This window comes from Anser brachyrhynchus (genome assembly GCF_964034855.1).
Source record: "Anser brachyrhynchus genome assembly, chromosome: 9".
In the NCBI taxonomy this organism is placed as follows: Eukaryota; Metazoa; Chordata; class Aves; order Anseriformes; family Anatidae; genus Anser; species Anser brachyrhynchus.
The window spans coordinates 5,368,157-5,377,519 of NC_137703.1; the positions used below are offsets into that span (position 1 = coordinate 5,368,157).

At 52.4% G+C, this 9,363-nt stretch overlaps 1 protein-coding gene and 1 long non-coding RNA gene across 6 annotated transcripts in view; both read right to left on the reverse strand.

The window, feature by feature from the left end:
* The window catches only part of TNIK (TRAF2 and NCK interacting kinase), a 157,182-nt gene that overhangs the window by 84,640 nt on the left and 63,179 nt on the right, over positions 1-9,363 (reverse strand). The gene's annotated exons all lie outside the window — the stretch shown is intronic.
* The window catches only part of LOC308199721, a 45,697-nt gene continuing 37,292 nt past the window's right edge, over positions 959-9,363 (reverse strand). The window contains exon 2 of the long non-coding RNA XR_013954892.1: positions 959-9,242. This is a non-coding gene — a long non-coding RNA (uncharacterized lncRNA). The remainder of the gene's footprint in view (positions 9,243-9,363) is intronic.

Genomic DNA, 9,363 nt, shown 5'->3' on the forward strand with positions numbered 1-9,363 from the left:
ATCGCTTCTGTTTTATAGCACTGTGGGTCTATATTCAGTAAATTCACTTAAGCGTCAGCACCGCTAAAATACACCCGTGTTGACAAACACTAGAGTATGCTTCACAATGAAATTACAAAGCGCTGGATGTGCATCCGAACTGTCATCCTGCATTAAATTAGACCATTTTATAGCACCCAGCGTGACTCGCACTTGGCTTTTACAGAGCAGAGGCACACTTATATACTTCTCAGTTTCCCATTGAAAAGGATCTTTAGGGTGCACAGAAAAAAAACCCACCAACAACAAAAAACTCTATATAGTTTAAAGGGGTTAAAATATTTATGTATGGAAAAACGGGCTTTTCCCAGTATGAAAATTCATCACTCTCTAAAAGAAGCTGTTTTTAAAAACTATGTACTCAGCTTTGCACTTGGCTTACACATCTCTTAAAACTTATCTGAAATAAATCCACGTCTTTGAGAAAGTAATTAAAACATCAGATACTCTAAATATCAGGTCAGCATAAGAGAAATGAGTCATCTAATAGGATGGGAAGTGTTTATTTTAACAGAAGTAAAATATCTGTTTAATTAATCAGAGCAATCACGGGCCAAACCCTATTGCTCTTGCTTGCACTTTAACCTCAGCTACCTGCAGGGGAATTTCAGGCCAGGGTGGGCTCACAACCACCCTGTGGATTTGGGAGCAGCTCTTGCACCCGTGCCAGAATGCGGTTTGGTTTCACTACCTTGTGACAAAACACCCCAGGAAAACTTCTGCCATTTTCAGTGGGAGCTCGTGCTGCCCTTTTTGAGAGAAACAGCGTGACCATGACACAGGCAGCCACAATGACACTGCATTTCCCTTCGATTTCATGGATTTCCACCTCTCCATTATCGCTCAGTTTCGCAAACAGCTTTCAGAGCAACCCTGTCGACCCAAGGCATTAAAGGTCACAACTAATTCAACGCAATTCCTTTGAACGTGGGGGAAATTCGACCTCTTGAAATTGCTTTCATGAATCCGAGCTGCAGACTAGAAGTAACAAATCTCAAACATTTTGACAACAATATGGAAAAAGCATGAAAAAGATGAAAAAGTGCTTGTAACCACTATACATGTTATTTTCTGGCAAAGGGGCCTTCTAGAGCTCTTCCTCCATTGCCCAGGCACCTCCTGCAGCAAGCTGGTGGCTCGCTTGAGCATGAATCCTTCCCTCCAGCCAAGCTGCTGCCATCCCCACGGGGTGCTTTCAGAGAGCAGAAGACTTTCACTGAGCAGGACAAGCACAAGTTTTACTCATATCCGATCCTCCCTCACATTTGTCATCTTTTCCAACCTTTTAAGTAGTAAAATCCTGGAAAACGTTCAAAAAAAATCAAAGAGAAACAAAAACATCGTGGATTATTTTTTTTGTTCCCTTACGCTGGGCATTTTTATTAATACTTCAGATTGGATCGAACAACCAGAGTTTTCCCTTGGAGAGGCATAAATCCTCTCCTGGCCCAGACGTCTTTAATTGCACAAGGCCAAGCCAATGCTCTGTGTTGACCGAACAAAGCCGACCTTTGGACTGAAGTATTTCTAATCCGCTGTATCAATTCAAGCTCTGATCGGGGCCGTGCAGCTGGGAGAGCTGCAATTCCATTACGGCAGTTCCACAATAGGGCTGACGTTAAGTAAAGAAGGCAGGATTATTAGATTACCGAGCTAAATTGTTAAATTAGCATATTATTCACCTCTAAAAATAACACTCTCCAGCACATAGGTGAGCAAGACGATAACGAAACACATCCCTTAGCCCAAAGTTTGCATTTGTGCCATCCCTTCTCTCCTGGTTCAAGCAAAGGAGACTGGACACACCAGCCCTTCCTCTGGCTCAGGAAGAACTGAGACATTTCCCTCCTCCACGGATAGAGCCATGACCACAGGAGGTCCTACATCAGCTCAGAGATCCCGAATTCTTTCAGAACGGCAAGTTTCTGTAGATGGCTCTTCTAGACGTGGTTTCACCCCTTTTAATACCCACCCTGGGAAAGCAGCTGCTCAGAGCGCTCTCACTCCTTTGTGGCGCTGCAAACTGGCAAGCAGTACGGGGCTGTGTACCTGCTTCACCACCCACACAAGGGACGCCAGGCAGAAATTTTGTCCACAAGTGCTTGAAGCTGTAGGGTTTGAAAAGCTGCACTTCATGGTCAAAGGAAACCTTGCAGCAGACCAGACTGCAGGACGTTCCTGCATCTTGCAGGGCTTTGCCAGGGCCCAGGAACAAACCCCGCTCACCTAAAGGACAGCAAAGCCTCCACAAGAGCAGGTCTGGGCTGGAAGATGAGGTGCCTGAGAGTGACAGCGTGGAGCAGACAGGAGCAGAGATGATTGCTTTGAGAGAGCAGAGATGTTGCTTTGTTCAGCAACAAAGAAGCAAATACACAGAAATCAGGTTTCAGGAGTAGCCTATGGAAAACTGAGGCAATCTAGCTGACGGAGTAAGGAGAGATGTTCCTAACAAAGAGCAATACAGAAAAAAGAGTGAAAAGAAAGCAGCCACAGAGCTGGCCCCTCACAGGAGGCAGCAGGAGGTTTTCCAGCGAGCCCAAGGAGCATCCGGGGAACGGAGGAGGGCAGGGATGGATTCGGCTATCGCTGGAGCCCTCGCAGCTTCCCCAGGCCTTCACCTCCCCGCGCCACACAGCCTGCCCGCCCCTCGCCCCCCGCTCCTGCGCCTCTCCCCGTGCTGGGAGCACACATTTTTGCGGCTAGAAGAAGGCAGTACAGCCTGTTCCCAGCAATATTAGTTCATGACAGCCATGTTATTACCACCCTTTAACACCCCCACTGTGCTTCTGTTTCATATCACTGCCTATTCAGCGCTGCGGTATTCATAACTAAAATTAAATCTCCATTTAAGAGACCCGCAAGGCACCCTTGCGCGCAGGCCACGTCTCCGATAGCAGCACCGGATTGCTCCTTCCAGCTGGGAAATGCTGAACCATGGAGGGAAGAGGGCTTCCCACAGGGCTCCGGCGTGTGCCGGGACCACCTGGATCCCCTCAGGATCCCGAGCTCTGGAGGGCAGCCCGGGAAGGACACGGCCTCCTCCGAAGGCCTCACGGCCTGACGAGTAGCGGGGCACCACGACATGCCCGGGCTGTAGCAAGCAGGGATGGATATCCCTGGGCAGCTGGCAGCTTTCTATGCCCTTTCCTGTAATTAACAGGCTGCTCGTTAGTTACCCGGGGTGCCGGTAGCACAGCCCGTGCTATTCCCACCTCCTGGGAGCCACCGGAGGGAGGTATTTCCACAGGGCCCAAAAGCACCCAAGTGTCCAGAATGTTAATGCGGAAAGCAGTTTAAAGCTTCAGGTAAACACACACATATATTCTTAAAAAAACATTAAACCTGCCACAGCTTATTGCAAATCCTAACGGGAGCTTCATCTTTGCTGTTTCCCGTGATGGAAACACAAGTGGATTAAAAAGGATGAGGTGTGGGTTTTTTTTGGGGCGGGTGGAGCACTGCATCCACTGGGACATCAGCAAGGTTTCTGGCACGAAACGTGCTTCAGCAACCCTGCTGCTGTTTCTTCTGCGTTTGGAGAAAAAAAAAGCAGTCCCTTCCAAACTGATGGCTCCTAACAGGCTCCCTGCTGCGGGGCAGACAGGCCTTAATTCCTGCAACAGCACACTGCTGCCTCCCAGGGCTTGCAATTCCTCCCAAACTCCGGGCACACATAGGTACCCATTAGTCTCTTCAGGCTTTTGATTTCCCATTTATCTTTACCGAGCATTTAACAGCACTGCGTTTGTTTCACCTGCTCTTTAGTCCAGGCCCCAGATCAGTAATGCTCTTGCAAACCATGGCTGAGAAAAAAAAAATGGCCCTTGCAGAGAAAACCCCACACATGCTGATGGAAATGTGGTTTCTTGAAACACCTCTTCAGTGCCATCTGCTTGGCTCCGGTTCTAGTTTCATAGTAGCAAGATCCAATTTTGGAGGTGGCATGTAAAGTGCAAGGTGGTTTGTCAACCAACAACAACGGCGGGGAGAAGCACCCCTGCGAGCCTGAGCGCTCGTGGGGACGGACAGACGGACCTGTAGCAGGGGACACAGGGGAGCCAGGTAACGCTCAGGTATCAGCTATGAAAGCTGACTGACATCCCTACGATTTTTTATTTATTTTTTTTTAAGTTAATGATACTGCAGGCAGTGGCAATTATGTTCAGACAGAGCTTCATGCACATAACTAATTCTCATGCTCCCAATTCCTCTGCATCCAACAGAGATGAGAGAGGGAAGGATGACAGCTCTCAGCAAGTAGCTGGAGGAGAGTACTGTAAAATATTCTGCCGCTGCTCCGGCTCTGCTAAAGGATGTCTCTTTGGACTGTGACCCACGAGTGATTTCACAGCTGGCCGGTGCTGACGGCTCAGCCTGGGAGGCAGAATGCCGAAAACCCATACAGAAAAGAGCCGGGCACCCTGCACACAGCGAGAGGCCCAGGCTCTCCGAGCACCAGGAGCATCTGATGTCCCCCCACGCACAGGCACCGTGACAGAGCGGTGCAGACACCAGTGGGAAACTCCTCACACAACCCCGATCGTACCTTTTAGCTGTCCCTCTGCAAGGAAAACTGCCTCGGAAGGAAAGCCCAAATCTATTCTTGACGATTGCCCCTGACCGTTTAATCCAGGAAGTTTAACTCTGTGGCGGTGGATGGTTTTCCATGAAGGGCTTCCACTGCACTTCACGCTTGAGTTGCCGATGGCATAAAATGGCCGTGTCCACGTCCACGTGAATTACCCAAGCTGCCTGAGCAGCCCAGCGTGCTTTCCCACCCCCTCTGTTACTTCGTATTTCCTTTAAAACCTCACAGTAGCACAGCATAGCTGCCTGTGCTGCCCCCACAGCCCTACATTTCTCCGCAGGCACGGTGACCCAGGATGAGCTCCTGTGTCCCACCCTGGATCTCACCGGGTCTGATAGCCACGTGCCCCAGCAGGGCAGCAAGGCAGCTAAACGAGGCTCTCACCGATTTCACCCCCTCCTGCTCCACGTCTCACCCCAGCCCGCACAGCTCACCTTTTGCTTTGAAAGGTGCCTGAGCTCGTACCCATCACGTTGTCCTGTGCACCAACACTAACAGCCCAAAGCCGGGAGAAATTGGGGGCGAATTTCTGAGGTCCAGTCCCATTGTTGGTACAGGCTAATTGCGCACGGCAGAAGCCGAGACACTAGCTGGTACCTCACACGAAGCTCTAGTCAAGCCATTGACTAGAAAAATTTGAGTCTCTCCAGTCCCAGTAGCACTTGGATCAGCTACGGTCTCATCGCCTTGATTCCTGGCCACGTGGCAAGGCTGACTGGCTTCTAAACCGATTCGTACACGAAGGCTTCGTACATTCATTAATCATAAGCACGGCTCCAAGTCCCTGTCTGGGAGTGCCCAGTGCCAGAGGTGAGCAGCAGAAATAACGGGAGCGAGTTGGTAAAGGTACTTCGGTTTCATAGGGCTTAGGATAAAATGCCCCAGCTGCCAGGAGCTTTCAAGTATCTCTCTTGGGGTGACTTAGATCTCAGTGTTAGGAAAATATGTGGAAGAATGACAGAAGGAACCCACATCTACTGCTGTCAAGGGCCGAGGTGCTCTCCTAATCCCAAGGACTCTGTAACCCAAGATGCTGCAGACCCCATGTTGCACATTTCTCTCCGTGTCAGCTCAAATATCAATTTTAGACCTCAAACACTTAAAGGCAGATGGGCATCACACTCCCTTTTATCCAGAGTTGCCTCCAGGGCTTTTGTCTGCCCTGAGCAGCTGTGACAACTTACAGTCCATCCTAGCCTACTCCCGGTCACTTACTGCCAGCAGTCAATAAACTTTTTGCGGTGCCTATGCCATGATTTAAGAGACCCAGCCACGGCTAAAGCAACAGCAGGTGATATCCATACTGACACCTCTGCACGGGGCTGCAGCGAGAGCTCTGTGCCGTCTGGCTGCTTCAAGCAAGTCAGGGATTGGGGAGGAAAATTTAGAACATCTTACTGGAAAAGGGAGCCCACGAAATGCCATTGAGACCCTTCATCCCCTTACTTCCTTCATGTATGTCACACATGTATTCACTGCTTTGCTTGGGATAACGAAGGGATTTCTGCCTCTGCTGCCAAACAGCCCCGCTGTGGCTTACCTTCTGAGCCAGCCTGCAGGTTAGGATCAACAGAGCTGATCAGCAGATTAAACTGCACTGCTTTTCTAGCTTCTCTTTCCAAGCCTCACTTTTCCCTCTCCAGCAGGAATTTCCTACCTTTGCACCAGCTAGGCAAAGCTCTTCTCTTACAAAATATTACAGACAGACCACGGCCTTTTCCTGCCTTCCCAGACAGACCCACGAAACGAACTCCTCCCTGCACAGCCGCTGCTCAGCGGTCCCCGTTTCTCTGCAAAAAGCAGCAAAAGCAGCTCTGCAACAGGGAGAGAGCGGCGTGCGAGGGGTTCGCTAGGAAAGGAGCTGCCAACAGAGGACCCCGCAAAGCAAAGAGACCCCCGGGCACACGCACCCGCCTCCAGCGGAGGTTTGATAGCAAGGAGAGCAGGAGGACCTGGGATTAGCACTGGAGGGTTAAGCCCATTCTGGGGATTGTACGGGGATAAAACAGCTCAGGAAGGAGTGGGAGGAAGCCAGAAAGACCCGAGTGCCCCTGAGGCCTTTGGTGCTGAGCGGCCAGCACTGGCACAGCACTTTGTTATTTGGTAATTAAGGGACTTCAGGCATTGCAGCCTCTGCCCACATTTGGCTATCAAAGCAGGAGGGCTCTCCAGCTATTAAGCATCCTATTTACAAAGAAATAACACCGATGGACACAACCAGTACCGCGCCGTTGAAAAGAACCACCTGCAGGCCAGGGATTTTTCTCGCTGTTACTCGCAAAGCGAACCAAGGCAGAGAGACAGCTCCTGCAGCTCCCGAGCACGGGCAGGCGGTGACGGCCCGTTACTGGGCTGGAGAAAGATCTGGGTGGAAATCTGAACGCGCTTGCGTGGACCCTCACCCACAGCTCATCCAAACCGTGCGCAGATCACGCCGTGCTGTGGGCGGATCAGGAAGGAGCCAAGTCCACGCGCGGCACCGAACCGAAGCACCGGCCGGCCGGTTCAGCTGTGCTGAGGCAAAGAGAGCGATAAAATAACGCTGTATAAGCTCCTCCAGGTCCCAGCCCCTGCCCACACACCCAGGACCACACGCCGCCCCGCCAGCAGCCGCTGCAAGCTTTTAACCCTTCTCCAGCAGGATCAATGCCGGCTGAGCACTAAGAGCAGCCAGTATGTTAGAGGCAGACTCGGATTAAAAATTCAGGGCCTTTCCCAGCAGTGAGAGCTGGCTGCAGGAAAAGACTGTGGTTTGTTTTGCCGCTTGGTGCCGGGTCTGGGGCATCCGTAACCGAGCGGGCCACAGCGCTCCCCAAAAGCCAACCCACGGCAGGAGTGGGGAGAGACCTCCCTGCGTGCTTCCACAGACATAAACCGCTGCCAGTCTGGCCGCTCCTCCCAACAGCCGCAGCCGGGGGGAGTTCTGGCGCGCTTGACAGGCTGTATAAATGCCCTTCGTATTACAGCCTGAAGATAAGGTGTATTTTAACACACCACAGGGCCATAAACTCCACGGAACGAGGGGAAACATGCCCTGAGGTGCTCCGGGGGGCGTTGAGCCCATGCCAAGCAGCTGGGCACTAAAATCCCAGAACCATTAAGGTTGGAAAAGCCCTCCAAGACCCCCTGCTCCAACCACCCCCCTCCCACCACCATCACCCACTGAACGGTGTCCCCAAGCACCACGTCCAACCTCGCCTTGAACACCCCCAGGGACGGTGACTCCCCCACCTCCCTGGGCAACCCGTCCCAACGCCTGGCTGCTCTTCCTGAGAAGAAATGGCTCCTCGTTTCCAACCTGAACCTCCCTATTCCCGGCTCCCCTCCAACTAGGCTCAACCTTGGGACTTCCCGTGGCCACGTTTCGTCCCGCGGTGACAGGGGAACGCCGCGCTGCAGCCACCCCCTGAGCACGATGCAATCAAAGGCTGCAAAAAGCTTCCCAAACCTGGCCCAAGAGACAGCGTGCAAGCACATTTGGGGATAAAAAGGGGTTCCCCCTCATGCGGCAGCACTCTGCTCCGATCCACGCTCTCAAACAACGGCACGGGACAAATTCTGGAATTTCTTCCATAGCACAGCCTCTGGTTTTCCCAACAGCCTTAGGATGAAGGAAAACAATTCCTTTACGTTTGTGATTCAAATGCTCCTACACAGCATTTCCACGAGACTGCTTAAAAAGTGCGCTGGAAATTGTAATTAAAAACTGCTCCTGTGCAGGGGATGACTCACGCTTCTGCAGGCTTCGGACCTGGCCTCACAGACATACGCCGGCGGAGCACTGTTTATTAACTTCACATGGGGGGCTGCCAACGTTTGTCAGAGATCACAGAACGCTTGCAGAAATACGAAGGGCAAAAGATGACGTTATTTCTGTTCACACAAAGGACCGGTCTCATCACTCTGCCGGGGCCCTCTCCGTGTGCCCACGACACGTGAGACACTTCTCCGGAGCAGACCTCTGAGCTCCGGTCCCCCCCTCTGTGGGCACGGAGAAGGGCGGCAGCAGAGGCTGGCCCCGGCCACCCCTCTGGATTTGGGCTCAGGACGCCCCTGCAAGCGACCAGGCCTGGCCACGCTGTGCTGTCTGCTTTGCCAAGCGGCTTTCAGCTCCTATTTTCATTTCTCTCGCTCCTGCTCAAAACAGCCTGGCCTGATTAAAACCAGAGAGCGGTCAAATCTCCTCGTGCCGTTTTAAACCACTTACAGGAGGGACACGTCAGGAGGAAACGGGCGGCACTCGCAGTATTTCCGTGATTTCTGAGGACATGTGGCAGGACCCCGCGGCACATCCTAATTCCTGCAGAGCATCCGAAGGGAACGGAGCAGCCTACAAAGAGCACGGGACTGAGCCCCTCTCTGGGGCTCGAGCAGGTGGCTCTGCACGCAGAGAGACTGTTTTTGCAGATGTTTTTCTCAGAGAAGCCTTACAGAGAGAGAGGATTTTCGCGCAGGAGCTGGCGAGGACCACATGAAAACCCTGCGTGCGAACGGCCCGCGGTCCCAGCGCCGGCTGCCAGCGCCGAGGTGAACCGAAGCCACTTGGCTCCCCCCGCCTCAGTCACAAGGATGATGCGCGGCGTCTCCAAAGAAACCACCTTCCAAGTGCCTCCGCCTGCAAAAGGTGTTAGGAAAGCAGAGCTGAAGGCACAGAGACGGGGACCGGGGAGGGACAGCCGCGGGGAACCGTCACTGCCAGGCCCCTGCCCCAGCCCCAGCCCCAGCCCCACTCCCAC